Source organism: Solanum dulcamara, chromosome 6 (genome assembly GCF_947179165.1).
Source record: "Solanum dulcamara chromosome 6, daSolDulc1.2, whole genome shotgun sequence".
NCBI lineage: Eukaryota > Viridiplantae > Streptophyta > Magnoliopsida > Solanales > Solanaceae > Solanum > Solanum dulcamara.
The window spans coordinates 68,718,481-68,738,355 of NC_077242.1; the positions used below are offsets into that span (position 1 = coordinate 68,718,481).

The 19,875-nt window shown below is 36.5% G+C and overlaps 1 pseudogene; it reads right to left on the reverse strand.

The window, feature by feature from the left end:
* Positions 1-2,111: 2,111 nt before the first annotated feature.
* Positions 2,112-6,393, reverse strand: LOC129892943 (receptor-like protein EIX1; annotated as a pseudogene).
* Positions 6,394-19,875: the final 13,482 nt, after the last annotated feature.

Here is a 19,875-nt window from a genome sequence, read left to right on the forward strand (position 1 = left end):
CTAGAACACACTTGAATCCATTCTTGATAAAAAGACCGACAGACACCAAATTCTTTCGCATTTCTGGAACATGATAAACTTTGTTCAGCGTCACCACCTTGCCGGATGTCATTTTCAGAAATACTCTCCCATATCCTTCAACCTTAGCAGTTGCAGAATTTCCCATATAGATCGTCGCATCAGATGCTGCAGGAGAATAAGTAGAGAAGGTTTCTCGGACTGCACACACATGCGAAGTAGCTCCCGAATCAAGCCATCATTCTTTGGGATTACCTACTAGGTTGCATTCTGATAGCATTGCACATAGATCATCCATACCTTCTTTATTTTTCACCATATTGCCTTGTCCCTTTCTCTTGTCCTTTTTCGGAAGACGACAATCTGGAGCTTTGTGGCCAACTTTCCCACAATTATAACAATTGCCCTTGAACTTTTTCTTGTTCTTCTCCTGATTCTTTCCAAAAGGTTGCTTCCTTTTCTTATTCTTTGGAGCAGCATCTTCAACGATGTTCGCTCCCATAATTGTTGAATTTCCATGCGACTTCTTTTCTGTTGTTTTGTTATCTTCCTCAATCTTGAGACGAATCACAAGATCTTCCAACTTCATTTCCTTGCGCTTGTGCTTTAGATAATTTTTGAAATCTCTCCACGAAGAAGGCAACTTTTCTATCATCGCAGCCGCTTGAAATGCTTCATTAACTACTATACCTTCAGCAATAAGGTCATGAAAAATAAATTGTAGTTCTTGAACTTGGGTTCCAACAGTTCTGCTAACTATCATTTTATAGTCTAGGAACTTAGCAACCACAAATTGTTTCAAGCATGCGTCTTCAGTCTTGTACTTCTTCTCAAGTGCATCCCACAATTCTTTAGAATTTTTCACAGCACTGTAGACATTGTACAAATCATCATCCAAAGCACTTAGGATGTAACCCTTGCATAGAAAATCCGTCTGTGTCCATGCCTCAGTAATCATAAATTTTTCATTGGCCGGCATATCAGCAGCAGGTACAGGAGGGTCTTCGTTGATGAACTTCTGCATACCAAAAGTGGTAAACCAAAAGAATACCCTTTGCTGTCATCCTTTGAAGTTGGCTCTAGAAAATTTTCCTGGTTTTTCTGCTGGTGGCACAGAAGTGCGGTTTGTTGCAGCAACAGTCACAGAAGTAGTAGCAGTATCACTTGTCATTTCTTTTCACTGTCAAAATAGACAAACTGTCTTAATATTTTAGAATATCAGACCTTTTACAAAAACAACGATGAAGTTTTTATACTCTTCAAATCGTTGTACAAGAATGAACTTTAATATTCCAACGAAGTTTTTATACTCTTCAAGTCAGAATATTTATTTCATACGGAATAGAAAACCACGCAGGTTTTAGTCTCCAAAAAACATAATAGAGTTTAGTCAGAAAAACAAAAATAACAATAATTTCCTTAAGATTGTTAGTAAACTGTATTGTAAATATTAAAACAGTAACAATAACTACTAAAAGTAATAAAACACAGAATCTAAAAAATTAATGTAAGAACAAAATTGAGCCCACTGAATGCACAGTGTGTCCTTAAGAAAATTATTCCCCTCAACGTACCTGAGGTGTTTTGGAATTTTTTCTCCTAGGATAGAACGATTATTCACCAAAATAGAGGTACTGCAAATTCTGGTGACTGCGAACCACTCGAAGGTTGTATATCACACGAGTTTTAGAAAGTACAAAAAGAAGAAAAAGAAGATGTTATTTCAAAAATTTCGTATGAAACATTCTGAGGATTAACAAATATATATAGACGACTGTTTATACCTTTTAAGAAAAGGCACCTGTTGGAAAAAGGTTTGTCTGTTGAGAAAAGGTTTGCAAATTTTCGAACAAGGTTGAAACCTTTCAAAAAATCCGTTGGAAAAACGGAAGGAAATATTTTTAAATTAATCCGAGAAATAAACGGGTTGCGGGTCACGGGTCAGGATTTTTTCACTTAATTAATTAATTAAATAAATAATATTAATTAATTAAAATTTAAAGAAAATTTGGTCCAAAAAGATTATCAATCAATCATATCAATTGACCAAATCCAAATCCAAAGCCGAAGCCGAAGCCCTTTTAAGTAGGAGACTTTTTCTTTCCACCACCTATGTGGGACCAAAGCTTATTTCATAAAGCAAGAGAGAACAGATCATTTTTCCCTCCACTTTTTTTCTCCTTAATTTTCCATTCAAACTATCAATTAAACCCAATACCTTTTCTACCTATTCTGTTGTGCTCCTTTCCTTTAGATACAACATACCATCTCTTACTGAGCCATATTTGTATGGTTATTAACGCTTAAGGGCATCTTCATATATATGTCTGAAACTGAGAATTCTTGCTGTAGTTGTTATCCTCTGCAATCTGAATACAGTATGGCATAGTGATCAAAATTTGAAAGTAAAGTTGTCCTCATTTGAAATGTAGCCAATAATGACATGATGAAAGGTAAGTAGTATCTATCCTACTGTTTGTGATTCCTATATCCTTCTGGTTTATATACTTAGCATAGCCTTCTCCCTTTGTAAATTATTAAACTTCTGTATGTCTTCATTCATAAGTTTCTACGTCTTTGCATTCACCAATATAGAAATGAAACATTCACTGATTACTTGTAGAGAAGAGTTGCACATAGAAACCACAACAAGAGGAAATCAACAATCAGGTAGAACGAAGATCAAGAAAACAAGCCAACTCTTAAAAGTAAACAAGTATGGTGGAACTTTACATTTATTAGTTCCTTAGATTTCCCTTCAGTCTTGCAAAGCAAAGTATTGATGTCAAATGGAGCCAACTCGTCATGTCCGTTAAGAATGTGAAGTAGGCATTCCTCCAAGAACGGTTGACAATTAAACATCCCAAGAATCCCCAAAATGCGATAGGGAAACCTAGCACCATTGATATATAGAACTCCAGAGATAGGAACTCTTCATCATCATCATGTTCTTGTGGATTGGTTTTGCTGCCAGGATCGATACGGGGCTAGGAAGAGCATATCCTGGACACTCTTGAAGAGGAGGACCGCAGAGTTGAGCATTATCACTGTAGGATGATCTATCAAAACTTTGCAATTGAGTGCTTGACGGAATTCTCCCTGTTAAGTGGTTGTTCGACAAGTCCAACACACTAAGAAAAGTCAAATTAGCAAGGCCCGGAGGGATCACACCAGAAAGTTGGTTTCTTGACAAGTCAAGAGACTCCAACATCTTCATTTGACCAATTCGTTCAATGACACTTCCATTCAGATCATTTCTTGAAAGGTTCAAAGATTTCAATCCTCTCATCTCGGCGATTTCTTCAGGAACCCCTCCAACCAATTCATTACTTGAAAGATCAATAGTCTTCAGATATATTAAAGGATTCTTGTACTCAGACTCTTGGTTTTTCCATTGAACCAATAGGTCACCATTATATGAGTAACTGCGAGGATATTTACCATAGAAACCTTGGACTGTAATTTCCATTGGCTCACCAGTATTATTATCTTGATACAATACGGTAAAATTGTTGAAGCAACGTGGAATTTTCCCCGATAATCCATTTGCTGAAAGGTCCAGTATCTGAAGAAATTGAAGCTGACAGATAATTGATGGTATGCTGCCATACAATCTGTTGAACCGCAGGCTTAGAATGCGCAAATTGAGTAGATCAGTCCCTATCCATGCTGGGATACTTCCTGTCAACTTATTCCCTCCAAGATCCAAGATTTGCAACTGCTGACATTGTGAAAAAGAAGGCAACATTCCACTAAACTGTTCTGGCGTATGTATAACGCCTTCAAATTAGTCAAGGAACCCATTGAATGTGGAACTTCTCCAGAGAAATTGTTATAGGCTAGATTAAGAACAGATAGACTAGTCATATTCATCCAACAATCAGGAAGTTCTCCTGAGAATTGGTTGCGTGACAAGTCAAGAGAAATGGGGGATGTTCTACTTTGACAAATTGAAGAGATGGATCCGAAAAACTGATTTTTATGCAGGTAAAATATTTGGACATTGGTAGGGACTAGCGGCAAAGGCCCTGAAAAGTTGTTAGAGCTTAAATCTATAACCTTGTAACCATATGTATTCTCTATTAAGTCAGACACTCTTCCACTGATTTGGTTGTTTGAGAGATTCAAGATCTTTAGATCGGAGGGGAAACCAGAGAACCAACTTGGAAGTGTGTCTGAAATACTTGCAAGAGAAATATCAAGAACAGTATAGTTATTTTGATTTTGAAGCCATTTTGGGAAAGAAGGTCCCAAATTGCAAGACGGAAGGCTTATAACTTGTAGCTGAAAAGGAGGAAGCCAATCGAAGCTCATCTTTAGAGCCAATGAGTTGAATGACAAGTCCAAATCCACTAAACTGGAAAGGTTTGAAAGGTGGGACTCAGTGATTATACCCTTCAGGACATTATAAGAGGCATCAAATCTTTCCAGGTTCGATAGTTTCCCCATACTTTCTGGTAATCCTTCCAGTCTATTGGATGAGACATCCAAAATTCTAAGCTGTGAAAGTTCTCCAATACCTTGTGGTATCCTCCCTTGAAATTGATTAGAGCCAAGATGCAACTCTATCAATGATGGAAACAATGCTAAATCTGGTAATGGCCCTCTCATTTGGTTAGCAGAAAAATCCAGATACTCGAGCCTAGAAACTTGTCCCGCTCTTTCCATGAAAGAACCATTCAGCACATTTTCCTGCAGGTATAATTTCTTCAAGGATGAAAATCTTGTGACATTAACAACTGAACCAAATAACAAGTTGTCGTTCAACCCCAAAACCTCAAGTGATTTCCTACTGCCTGATAACCTGAGAAACAACTCAGGAAGCCATTGGTCTGTCCGAGTGTTAGACATGTCCAGATGACGTAAACGTGTCAAATTCCCAAATGAACTGGGAACCCCACCTTTAATCTCAAAGTTATTAGCAAGATTAAGATGTTCAAGATACATCAAGCTCCCAAAGCGATCATCAATTTGACCGATGAGTTGATTATAAGTGAGGTCAATGCTAGTTAGGCTTGTGCTAAAATTGAATAACCAGCTATATTCAGATGAAGAAGAAAACTCATTACAACATAAATGAAGAACAGAAAGAGAGATGAAAGAAGAATTGGCTAAATCAGCTTGAGATGGAACCAACTTAGAGAGTCCACAACCACTCAAGTCCAGTTCTTGTTGGGCTATGACCCATGTTCCAGCCAAAGGCCTATGGCCTAATCCTATTTGTAAAAGGATTTGAATAATTCTCCTAATTTGGTTTTCAATTCTATTTGGAAAAGAATTGGAATTATAATCCTAATTGGAGTTGGTTTTGACTTTAGGAAAAAGTACCACTCTATAAATACGATGATTTGATAGAATTATGTAATTGCTCATTGGTATTGTCTTTGAGAGACATTAGGCACATAAGAGAAGGTTTTTGAGAGAGCTTTCAACAAGAGAGAAGAGAGAAGAGAGAAGAAAAGAGTGTTTTCCGCAAGAGTTTTGCCTCTCCGATCAGCAACCTTCAAATTGCTTTTGTTGGTATAGCTATTGCTTCTCCTTACTTGGCAATTGTTGTGTAGCCATTTAGGAGAATATTTGTAACCCTCTTATTGTTATAGTGGAACAATTCAGATTTTGAAGATCCCGTGATTGTTACCTTCGATTTGAAAGGTTTTTCCACGTTAAATTTGGTATTATTTATTTTCTCTATTTTTGGGTTTGCGTCCTTCCGTCATAACAGTTCTTTCAATGAAGGGACCTTAGTTATCTCTTGAAACCAATTGTTTACTTGGAAGTTGCTAGAACTCAGACTCAAAAACTCTAGAGAAGACATACGAGAAAGCCATCTAAGGTCCTTCACTATAAGATTATTGTTTCCAAGATCAAGAGTCCTTAAAGAAGTTAGATTCTGGAACTGTATTGGAATTACACCAGAAAAAAAGAAGATGAGAGGTTCAAGTACTCTAGTCTCTTAAGGGAGCCTATGAATCTTGGTATTTCACTTCTTTCAAACTCATTCACACTGAGGTCCAAGAAATTTAAGTACTCCAACTGAAGCAGAGAAGGGCTAAGCTTACCTGTCAATCTTGGAGAAAAACAAGCACTGGTAGAACAAGTAAACTCATTGTGTAGATCAAGAACAGTTACATGACCTGTTCTTCTGTCACATTCAATACCCTTCCATTTGCAGCATTCTTGTTTATCTTCTTCATCACCCCATGTGGATAAATGATCAAAAAAATCAATAAGGCCTCTTTTGAACTCAAGAAGGGCATCTCTCTCCTTATCTAAACACAGGGTCTTGTTACCTGTTAATCCAAAAGATGTCTCTAGGAACAGTAGAGACAAAGTAACAAGGAACTGAGCTAACCTTACATATTTCCATTTGTCCATTGTTTTTCGCTTGAAACTTTGACCAATAAGCAACTAATATATGTATATCTTTACCATTGACTAGGTCTTCCAAGTATCTATGTACTTTCCTAGACAAGTGTCCCATCTGATTTTTCTCCCCCTTCGGCTAGTTGCATAAACAAGTACATGGAAACTTCTAAACAAAAAAGGCTAAGGGTATGTTTGGTATGAAGGAAAGTGTTTTCCATGGAGAATGTTTTTTTGGAAAATAAGTTGGTTTCTAACTTATTTTCTCATGTTTGGTTGGTGACTAGAAAATATTTTTTATTGTTTGATTGGTGGACGAAAAATATTTTCCAGAAAATATCTTTTATTATTAGCTAGAGAGTAGAAAATATGTTTTAGAAAAATAGTTTTTGACATGAAAATCAACTTCATTAATTGATTCGAGACCTGACCCCGACATTCGAATCGAAATTCGACCCCGACAATCAATTCGGGATCCAACCATGATGATCGATATGGAATTCAACCCCAATCTCCGACCTTGGAGCTGACCCGACTTTCGATCCGAGAATCGGCATTCGAACTGGTATACAACCCTCAATCCTAACTTTCAAATCGAAATTTGATTTTTTTTAAAAATATTTTTTAAATTTTTTTGGGGGGAGGGGTCGGGGTTAGGGGTGGAGTAAGAAAAATGAATTTTTCATAATTTAAAATATTTTTCAAAAATAAACTTTAAAATTTTTTTTGTGGGGGAGGGGAGCTGGTAGGAGGGTCGAGATAGACATGTGGTAAAAAAATAAAATTTTCTAAATTCAAAATATATTTCAAAAATAAACTTTTAAGTTTTCTTGTGGGGGGAGGGAGGTATGGGGGTCGAGGTAGAGGTGGGATAAAAAAATAAAATTTTCAAATTTTGAAATTTCAAAAATAAATTTTTAATTATTTTTATTTTGTGTGTGTGTAATGGGGGGGGGGGGTCGTGATGGTCAGGAATAGGGGTGAGGGAATTGAATTTTTTAAAATTTAAAGTATTTTTCAAAAATAATTTTTTTAAATTTTAATATTTATTTTAGGGTGGGGGGGGGGGGGCTGGGGGCTAGTTTGGGGGTAGAGGAGCCGGGGTAGGGGGTAAACGAATTTAGAAATTTTAAAAAAGAAAATTGGAAAATATTTTCCGAAAACATTTTCCTTCATACCACACACACCCTAAGAAAAGCAAAATGAGAAAAGGGCTGCTAAGAAACTAGCCACATGAAATATCTATGTAAACTTTCAAGTTCCAACAATATCACCTAATTTTCTGTATTACTTTTATATATATATATATATATATATATATATATATATATATATATATATATATATATATATATATATATGGGGTTAAATTACCTATTAGGAAATTTAATACTGGACAATACAAGATTAAAAAAGAAATCTTTAGGAATAAATTATACAGACTTTGGCTAATAGCATAAACAAGTACATGGAAATGGAGTCAAAAAAGACTTCTATAGAAAGCTGCTAGTGGGGGAATCTAAGGGGGTCGCGAGGGGTTGATCTGAACCCCTCGGCAAAAACTAACACCGTATATATAAGGTATTTTTTTATGTATATATATAGATTTTGAATCCTCTGAATATAAAATTAAAGATTGACTCAGTGATTTAGAAGGTTCAAAATTTATTTTGAGGTTATAAGTTCAAATTTCAGGTACTATATTTTTATTTTTTCGAACTCTCTTATTGATAATCCTAATCCGCCACTAGTTTTCACAAATAACTGACATAATAGGAAGTTTTGTACTTAGTATGAAAAAGTTAAGAAACTAAGCACATCAAATATGCATGTTGTCACGCTCCGAGTCTATACCTTAAACGTGTCCGCCATTCGAAAACCATTGTTAGTCCCAAGCGAACCCTTGACCTAGCTGAATATAGAATAAATAATTAACTCAATATGACTTGTGGAAGCTAAACTAGAAGAGCATCCCAAACATTTAAGAAAAACTTAAATCAAATGTCTGAAAGTAATCAATATACACTAAATGTGTTTCGAAACATCCGAAAAGAAAGGTTAAACTCATTGTGAAGATCAAGAACAGTTACATGACCAACTTATCATCGCATTGTTAAGATGAACACTACGTTATTTATGAAATAAAATAAAAGGACAACAATATCATCGCATTTTAATTTGTCCATGAAATAAATCTTAAATAAATCTTGCAAAACTTTATGAAATTAGTAACAATAGCAAAGTAGTTACAATATACTGTGTAATCTAACTCCAATATATATAACATTTCAATTTGAAAGAAAACAGAGAAGATAGAGAAGTCAAAAAAAGGAGGAAGAAAAAGAAGAAAAAAAGAAGTCAAAAAGAGAATAAGAAAAGTTGAAAAGGCAAAAGGGGAACAACACGTTTTTGTTGAAAAACAAAAAACGTGTACTGCCCAACTTTTCTTTTAATTAACGCGTTTACGCGTTTCATCCTCCTATAAATAGAGGGCCTCTTGCCCTCATTTAGATCATCTTAAAAACCCAGAAAGAGAGAGTAAAAATAGAAAGAGAGTTATACACCAAGATAAATATTGTAGTCTTGAGTGTCCTCTTTAGTAGTTGTTCCTTTTACAAGAGAGAAGTATTAATTGTTGTTTTCTCCTTGTATTTGAGAGCTGTGTACTCCATATTAAATTAGTGAGATCCTTCTACCCTGTGGTTTTTCCCCTCTATCAGTTAAAGAGGTTTCCACGTAAAATTCTCGTGTCCAATTTATTTTCATTATTTTTATCATATCAAATTTTAGTTGTGGTGCTTCCTACCCTCTAACAGTGGTATCAGAGCCCTCGGTTATTCTGTCTATTTTATGTGAAAGTACTATCTATGAATAGTAACTTTTCATGAATAGTAAAATTTGGTGAATAGTACTATTCACGTGAATAGTAAATTTTGGTGACTGTACAGTTTGTCACGATTGTTCGCAAAAATATTCAGAAATGATCTAGAAGGGTATGAAGCAAATAACAATGTCGAGTACAACAAAGTTTGACGTTGAGAAATTTAATGGGATTAATTTCTCATTGTGGAAAATGAAAATAAAAGCAATTCTGAGAAAAGACAATTGCTTAGCTGCAATTGAAGGCAGGCCCACAGACTTTGTTGATGACAGCAAGTGGAATGACATAGACAGCAACGCAGTTGCTGATCTACACTTGGCACTAGCTGATCAAGTGTTGTCTAGTATGGCGGAAAAGCGGACGGCGAAGGAAATATGGGATACTCTTACGGAGTTGTATGAGGCCAAGTCTTTACATAATAAAATCTTCTTAAAAAGAAGATTGTATACTCTTCGAATGGCAGAGTCCATGTCAGTTACTGAACACATCAATACTTTGAATACTCTATTTTCGCAACTTACAACAATGAGTTGCAAAATAGAGGGTACTGAACGTGCGGAGCTTCTACTTCAAAGTCTGCCTGACTCGTATTATCAACTCATCATCAACCTAACGAACAATACAGATAGTCTAGTTTTTGATAAAATTACAGCTGCTGTCTTGGAAGAAGAAAATCGGCGCAAAAACAAGGAAGACAGACAAGCAAGTTCGCAGTAAGCTGAAGCTTTGATGATGATGAGAGGAAGACCAACGGAACGTGGCCCCAGTGGGAGTCACAATCATGGAAGATCTCAATCAAGAGTTCAAGAAGAAGAGTGAAAACCCTGAGCCATCAAATGCTCAAGGGAATGTTGCATGTACCTCGGATGATGGCAATATTTTATGTAGTGAGGCAATATCAAATAATGAAGGCAGAAAACATTTCGCTGATGTCTAGATCATGGACATAGAAGCAACATGGCACATGACTTCCCGGAGAGAATGGTTCCATCAATATAAACCTATCTCTGGAGGATCTGTGTTCATGGAAAACGATCACTCTTTGGATGTTATTGGTATTGGGTTCATCAAAATAAAAATGTATGATGGCACGGTACGCACCATCTAGGAGGTACGACATGTAAAAAACTTGAAGAAGAATCTATTATCTTTAGGACAACTAGATGATAACGGATGTTCATATAAGACTCATGGTGGAGTCATGAGAATATCCAAAGGAGCGCTTGTAGTGATGAAAGCGGAAAAACTTGCGGCAAACCTATATGTCCTTAAAGGTGAAACACACCAAGAAGGAGAAGCATCAACCGCGTCAGCAAGTTCATTTGAAGAATCAACGATGATGTGGCATCGTAAACTTGGCCATATGTCGGAACGAGGTTTGAAGATTCTTCCTGAGCAAAAACTTCTTCCAAGGCTCAAAAAGGTTTCACTACCTTTTTGTGAGCATTGTGTTACCAGTAAGCAAAATAGACTGAAGTTTAGCAGTTCCTCTGCTAAAAGCAAGGAGATACTAGATCTGGTTCACTCTGATGTCTGGCAAGCACCGGTGGAGTCTCTAGGAGGAGCGAAATATTTTGTGTCATTTATCGACAATTACTCCAAGAGAAGTTGGGTGTATCCAATTAAGAGGAAGGGAGATGTTTTTTCAGTTTTCAAAGAATTCAAAACGCGGGTGGAACTTGAATCTGAGAAAACGATCAAGTGTTTGAGGACAGATAATGGAGGAGAATACACTGGTGATGAATTTAATAACTTCTGTAAACAAGAAGGTATTAAACGACAGTTCACGGTGGCATATACTCCACAACAAAATGGAGTAGCAGAGCGGATGAACAAAACCTTGTTGGAACGAACAAGAGCTATGTTGGCAACTGCAGGGTTGGAAAAACCATTCTGGGCAGAAGCAGTCAAAACCACCTGTTATGTGATCAATCGGTCACCATCATCCGCCATTGATCTGAAAACGCCAATGGAGATGTGGACAGGAAAACCAACTGATTATTCTCGCTTACATATATTCGGAAGTCCTGCTGATGTTATGTACAACACCCAAGAAAAATCAAAGTTGGATCTGAAATCCAGAGAATGCATTTTCTTAGGGTATGCTGATGGAGTCAAGGGGTATCGCTTGTAGGATCCCACAGCCAGCAAGGTGGTAATCAAAAGGGATGTTGTATTTATTGAAAACAAGATACAAGCAAACAAAGGTAGCACTTCAAAAGAAAAATCAGAGACTACTACAGTTGAAGTTGAAGAAATAGAAGAAGTTCCAGTTTCTTCTGAAGCAGCACCAGAGCACGAAGAACAAGAGCAAGATGAGATCGAAACTCCAGAAGTTCGACGGTCAACTAGGGATAGAAGAAAACCAGCTTGGCACTCAGATTATTCTATGGAGAGTAATATTGCATACTGTCTACTAATAGAAGATGGAGAGCCTTCAACTTTTCACGAGACTATGAAAGGCCAAGAATCATCTCTGTGGGTGGCAGCAATGCAAGAAGAAATTGAAGCTCTCCATAAAAATAAAACATGGGATCTTGTTCAATTACCACAAGGAAGGAAGGCCATTGGAAACAAATGGGTCTACAAGATCAAACGCAATGGTAATGATCAAGTGGAGAAATATCGTGCAAGATTGGTGGTGAAAGGATTCGCTCAGAAAGAAGGTATCGACTTCAATAAGATATTTTCTCCAGTGGTTCAACTCACAATAATTCGAATGGTCCTGGCGATGTGTGCTACATTTGACTTGTACTTAGAGCAGTTAGATTTCAAAACTGCATTTCTTCATGGAGAGCTTGAAGAAGAAATTTATATGCTCCAACCAGAATGTTTTGAAGAACAGGGAAAAGAGAACTTGGTTTGCAGGTTGAAAAAATCTCTATACGGTCTCAAACAGGCACCGAGATGTTGGTATAAGAGATTTGATTCCTTCATTATAAGCCTTGGATACAACAGACATAGTTCAGATCCTTGTGTTTATTACAAGATATTTGGTGATGACGATTTTGTTATTTTGCTGTTGTATGTTGACGACAAGTTGGTAGCAGGCCCCAACAAAGATCGTCTCACAAATTTAAAGGTACAGTTGGCTAGGGAGTTTGAAATGAAGGATTTAGGACCAGCAAACAAGATTCTAGGGATGCAAATTCACCGAGACAGAAATAATAGAAAGATTTGGCTTTCTCAAAAGAACTACTTGAAGAAAATCTTGAGACGCTTCAAGATGCAAGACTGTAAGTCAATTTCTACCCCACTTCCTATTAATTTCAAGTTATCCTCAAGTATGAGTCCTAGCAATGAAGCATAGAGGATGGAGATGTCTCGAGTACCGTATGCATCAACAGTGGGAAGTTTAATGTTTGCCATGGTATGTACAAGACCTGACATTGCACAAGCAGTGGGAGTGGTTAGTCGATACATGGCTAATCCTGGTAGAGAGCATTGGAATACTGTTAAGAGGATCCTGAGATACATCAAGGGTACCTCAGATGTTACAATGTGTTATGGAGGATCAGACTTTACTGTTAAAGGTTATGTTAATTCAGATTATGCAGGTGATCTTGATAAAAGCAAGTCCACCATAGGTTATGTGCTTACTCTTGCTGGAGGAGCTGTAAGCTGGGTTTCAAAACTGCAGTCTATCGTGGCTACATCTACGACGGAAGCAGAATATGTAGCAGCTACACAAGCTAGCAAAGAGGCAATATGGATGCAGATGTTATTGGAGGAGCTCGGGCACAAACAAGAGAAGATTGCTTTATTTTGTGACAGTTAGAACGCTTTGCATCTTGCAAAAAATCCGGCATTTCATTCAAGGACAAAGCACATACGAGTTCAGTATCACTTTGTTCGTGAGAAGGTGGAAGAAGGCAGTGTGGATATTCAGAAAATTCACACTAATGACAACCTGGCAGATATGTTTACAAAACCAATTAACAGTAACAAGTTCATATGGTGTCGATCTTCTATTGGCCTAGTAGAAACGTAACATTGCAATAATTGGGTAGCAAGGATGATGTGAAGACTTAATTGATTCTCAATTAAATCTTCAAGTGGGAGAATGAAAGAAAACAGAGAAGACAGAGAAGTCAAAAAAAGGAGGAAGAAAAAGTCAAAAAGAGAATAAGAAAAGTTGAAAAGGCAAAAGGGGAACAACACGTTTTTGTTGAAAAATAGAAAACGTGTACTGCCCAACTTTTCTTTTAATTAACGCGTTTACGCGTTTCATCCTCCTATAAATAGAGGGCCTCTTTCCCTCATTTAGATCATCCTAAAAACCCAGAAAGAGAGAGTAAAAATACAAAGAGAGTTATACACTAAGATAAATATTGTAGTCTTGAGTGTCCTCTTTAGTAGTTGTTCCTTTTACAAGAGAGAAGTATTAATTGTTGTTTTTTCTCCTTGTATTTGAGAGCTGTGTACTCCATATTAAATTAGTGAGATCCTTCTACCCTGTGGTTTTTCCCCTCTATCAGTTAGAGAGGTTTTCACGTAAAATTCTCGTGTCCAATTTATTTTCATTATTTTCATCATATCAAATTTTAGTTGTGGTGCTTCCTCCCCTCTAACACAATTTACAGTAAAAGTGTATGCACATAGCATTTTGTGCTTCAGCTTAATTTGTTATACAAAATGTTCACCTTAATTGATATAAAGCTACAATAACAGTAATTTCATCAATTTTTCCTCCTTTGCGTATATGACTAAGGCATTCCCTTTTAGCTGCACTTGCATATGGTGTATCTGCAAATCTATCAAATGAGTTATACAATGCAACCTTTCCAATTTTTCTAACCAACTCCTCTGCTTTCAATTTTCGATCAATCCCTTTTCGAACATTTGCCTCAATTTCACTTTCATTCATATTATCAAGCGTTCTATCCGTCCCAACGATCAAAATACCATCTTTCTCGACGATTAATTTCATCTCCTGAGCAATACTAGGATTATCCTTGCACTTCCCCAATTGAAAGATAATATATCTCTCGTTACAAAAGTGGCTCACATATACCCTCATAGCTACAAGAATAGCTCACATATACCCCCGCCGTTACAAAAGTGACTCACATATACCATTTTCATCTAATGAAAGTGAAAACATTAATTTTAAATTTTAGAAAAATTCATGTATGAGTATGTATGATCCTTCTAGCAAAGTTCAGGGTATATTTTATTTTTCTCACACATGATTTTCTTTTTGACTTCTTTAAATGCAACAACTAATTTGAGCTTTAAATATCTTCGTTATAGATTTATTTGCTTATCATTATTTGAGTTTTTTATTCTTATTTAATTTTTTCTTTCATTTTTTTAGTGTAAAAATATGAGAAATAAAAAGAAAAAGTGTGAATGGGAAAAGAGAAAAAAATATTTTAAACTAATTTTTTTTATGGCTATATGGTATTTGTTTTGTATGTGTAAAAGATATATTTGGGTACTATGACATATTTTACAAGAAAATGAGTGGAAAAAATAAATTTAACCATTAAAATAATAAATATAAAAATATTTTTAAAAATAAAAATTTAAAAAATAATAATTTAGAATTAATTGTTTCACTGCCGTTACCCGAAAAGAGTCTATATAGGAATAGCATAATATTGATTTGTTTTTGGACTTGGAATTTGGAAGACCTTACAATTAAAAGATATAATTCAACATTCCCACGTTTCTAATTTCACAATAATAGTCAAATAGTTTAATTAACCAAAGAAGAAACGTATGTTGTTAAAAAATAAAAAGTAATCCGAATCTTAAACGTATTTGTGTCAAAAGTTGGTTAAGAAGAATCCTAGTCCAACTTTACCTTGGATTGCTATGTTGTATAAAATTTGATCAAACCCAAAATATTAAATCATTGTCCAATTACGTAATATCAAGGAGATTAATTTCCTAGCCATGGTAGCAATCCAAGATATTGGGTTATTCATCAATGCACCCATGATTTCTATATACAAATCTATGGTTATGAATACACAGGTAGATGGCCAATATTAGAATTCTACGAAGCCTTAAAGCAAGTTCCTATTTCCAAGAATAATGAAACAACACTAACACAACATATTTGTTCTTTAGCTTTTCTAGACAAAGTTAAGGATAACCTTTTCCATATCAAAAGGCCTTTTAAATTATTTTCACCTGAAGAGACACTAGTAGAATTATGTTTAACTTTAGATCCAACTATGATCATCCATCAATACTGTCCTTATTGCTTCTTAACCATGTAATTATATGTATTTGCTATTAATCGTGTCTGAAATACTTGCAAGAGAGATATCAAGAACAGTGTTGTCGTTTTGATTTTAAAGGCCCCAAATTGCAAGACGGAAGGCTTATACTTAATCTATTATAGTATACTTCTAAGCTTTTATATTTTTTCCTTATTTCTTCAAGAGAGTCTTGACTAAATTGCTATGAAACACAAGAGTTACCATGTACAAATTTGTAATCTTAGTTTTTTCTCGAGCACCAAATATTTCAACTAGTGTATTGAAGCACCAAACAAGTATTCTCAAATTAAGTTATCAACTTCTTGTATTAAATTTGAGATAATGCACAAGTATCCCCTAAACTATGACTGAAATTCCAGCAATACACCTTAATTTAACTAGGATGCTATTACCCCTGAACTCATTTTTTTCGCATTTTCATGCACCTTTTGTGCTGCCGTGACACTTTCAACCAAATAAGTTGGCTTGAGTTTGTACACACATGTCTACCACGTTATTTTCTTAATTTTTTAAAATTGTTTTAAAAGAAATAATTTTTTCAGTTTTTTTAAAAAAATTTTTAATTCTTTTTTAAATCTTTTAATTTTCTTTATCTTGTATTTAAATTAAGTTAATACACATAATTTTTTAAAAAATAAATTTCCTTGTAATTAAGCTTTTTTCTTAAATTTTTTTTTACCTTCAATCATTATCTTTTCTCTTTTATTTTTCTATTAATTTTATTTACTCTTTTTATTTTCTTTGTCTTTCCTTTTGATTTGATTTCAAATTTAATTCCAAATGCCTTGTATTAAAAACAAGTTTATTTTAAATGGATATCAAAATAAACGAAGAAAATCAAATAAAACATAAAAAATTAAAACGTTAATGTAACTGAACTATCTGACGAATGTAGATCTTAGCAACTTTCTCAGCCGTGTACTTTACCTTAACAGGGATGAAATGGGCGGTTGTTCAATCTATCAACAACCACCCAAATAGAATCATAACCACCCATGGTAGGAGGCAAACCCACCACAAAATTCATGGTGATACGCTCCCACTTCCAAGTAGGAATGGGAATCTTGTGAGAAACACTACCAGGTCGTTGATGCTTATACTCGACCTATTGGCAAGTAAAGCACCTAGCCACAAACTCCACAATTTTCTTCTTCATGTCGCACCACCAATAATGTTAACTTAAGTCATGGTAAATCTTAGCCGCTCCCGAGTGAATAGAGTACCTAGAACAATAGGCCTTCTCTAAGATCAATCGGACTAAACACCCACCTTAGGCACACATATCTTGGTCCTAATCCTCAAAAGTCCCCTAGAATCGAGCACCGCCTCCTTAGCTTCACTCTCAACACCTTATCTCGAATGATACATAACTTCTCATCCTCAAACTTCCACTCACGGATCTGCTCAACCAAAGAAGAACGTTCCTCCACAAAGTCAAGAACACCACTATCCTCTGAAATCTGCAATCGAACAAGGCTGTTAGCTAGTCTCTAAACATCCCACGCCAATGGTTGCTCCTCAACTCGAATGGAGGCAAGACTTACCATGCTAGAAGTTTTCCTACTCAAAGCATCGGCCACCACGTTGGCCTTTTCCAGATGATACAAGATAGTCATGTCATAGGCTTTCAGCAACTTAAGCCATTTAAGCTGTCTCAAGTTAAGATCTCTTTGACTGAATATATTCTGAAGACTCCTATGATTGGTCAACCTCACAATGCACCCTATATAAGTAGCGATGCCATAGCTTTAACACAAATATAACCGCCGCCAACTATGGATCGTGAGTAGGGTAGTTCTTCTTATGAGCCTTCAACTGACTAGGATCATAGGCTATCACTTTCCCTTTTTGCATCAACACTCTACCTAAACCAACTCCAGAAGCATCACAATACATAGTAAAGGCCACACCTTCCTCGTGTAGAGTCATAGTAGGAGTTAAAGTCAATAAAGTCTTGAGCTTTTGAAATCTCGCCTCACTCATCGAAACAATGGAAACCCACAATTTTTGAGTCAATCTAGTCAATGTGGCTACAATAGTGGAGAAACGCTGCACGAAGCTTCTGTAGTAACCCGCCAACCCCATAATACTCTAAATCTTAGTAGGAGAAATAGACCTCGTCCAACCTCTGATTGCCTTAATCCTTGCCAGGTCCACTCTAATAACCTCTTTGGAAACTTTGTGTCCTAAGAATGCCATTAAATCAGGCCAAAACTCACACTTGGAGAATTTTGCATATAACGTGTCATCCTTTGACCTATGAAGAACCAACCTCAAGTAGAGAACGTGATACCTTCTCAGTATTGGAATACACCAAGATGTCATTAATGAACACGATAACAAAAGAGTCTAAATATGGGCATAATACCCCATTCATCAACTTTATGAACGTTGTTGGAGTGTTAGTCAACTCAAAAGATATCATCAAGAAGTCAAAGTGGCCATAACGGGTCCGAAAAGATGTATTAGGGATATTCGATGCCCTAATATTCAATTGATGATAACCAATCCTCAAGTCTATCTTGGAGAACAACGCCGCTCCCTGAAGCTAATCAAATCAATCATGTGGGGAAGAGGATGCTTGTTCTTGAAAATCACCTTGTTCAATTATCTATAATCGATGCACATCTTCATAGACCCATCTTTCTTCTTCACAAATAACACCCCAATGTGACACACTATCAGAGCCATATGATACAGAGAGATGGAAACGAGCTTGATTCCCAGCTCCAAATCCATAGAAAAATCAATATTCTATCTAGAGGAACACCTAGAAGGTCAGTAGTAAATACATGTCAAACTCCTAAACCACGGGAATAAACTCCATGGAAGGCGGCTCAACAGTAGTATCCCAGATGAAAGCTAAATAAGACAAATACCCTCTATCAATCAATTCTAAGCACGGATGAAAAAAATAACCATAGTAGGGTAAGAACCACTTATACCCTTCCACTCAATCCTCAAAACACCAGGCATCGCTTAGGTCACAGTTTTAGCATAACAATCAAGAGTCACATGATAAGGAGACAGCCAATTCATACCCAAAATAACATCAAAATCTACCATCCCAATATAAATATGTCTACCCAAGTGCCATACCCAGTCAAAGAAACAAGACATGATCGATACACCCGATCCATCACTAAGGGATCACCCACTGGTGTAGAAACTGAATAGGCACATGCATATGATCACATATCAAATCAAACCCAAAATCAATATAGGTAGACACATAGGAGATTGTAGATCCTAGATTAAATAACACAGATACAGATCGATGGCAGACTGGGACCATACTTGTAATAATTGCATCGGAAGCCTCAGCCTCGATCTCCCGGGTAAGCAAAACACTGGGCACCTTTGCCACTATTAGTCAGAATGACACCTCTTATTTATCCATGCTGAACTATAGCACCACTCGCATACCTACTAGGAGTAAGACCACCTCCACTTGTCCAAGATCTACCCCGACCTTTGGTCAGGGGTGCTGGTCCTCTAGGTGGAACTGAATAACTACGTTGGGGTCCTTCCCAGCCCTAAGAAAGACACCACCAAATGAGATAATCTGGGGATCCTCAACCATGACAATATCTCTTAGCTAAAATGTATTGTAATGATCTGGAAGAACCTGCATAACCACCTCGACCGATCGACCTCTATTGTGAACCATGAGAACTTTGACCTGCACTATAGTACCCATGAGGTATCTGACTACCCTCGTATGTCATCATAGATTCATGAACTAGTCCACGATGCTGAAAGGAATCACCGCCTCTGTAGGATCCTCTACCTCTACATGAGGTACCAAAAAACTAACTAGATGTACATTTCCTCTTAGGGTCCCCGACCTCCTCTCGCTCTATCAACTCTACCTCCTTAGCGGCACCCACAATGGACTGAAAGGAAGCCTCCTCATGAGCATATCTGAAGACAAACATACGGATAAAATATGTCAACCTCCTCACAAATATGCAGATCCTCTCAGGCTCACCGAGAAGGATGAATAAGGCATATTTGTACAATTGGTAGAAGCAAGTCTCATATTTTACAACTGTAAGATTATCCTTTCTCATACTCTAAAACCTCAATCAGCTCTCCTCCCTTACACTTTAGGGAATGGAGCATTCATAAAAGGCACTAGCAAACTCCTCTCACATCACCTGTGGAGATTTAATCGGCCTAGATCCTAAGTAAACTCATCACCATTCTCTAGCCGACCTATGCAACTGTAATGTAGCATAATAAAATCCATGCGACTCACCTAACCTAACTGTCTCTAGTAGATCTAGACATAGAGTCAGAAACTCATGTGCATCGTTAGTCTTTACACCCTGAAAATGAGGTGGATCCATCTTCCTGAACTTCTCATATCTGTGCTGC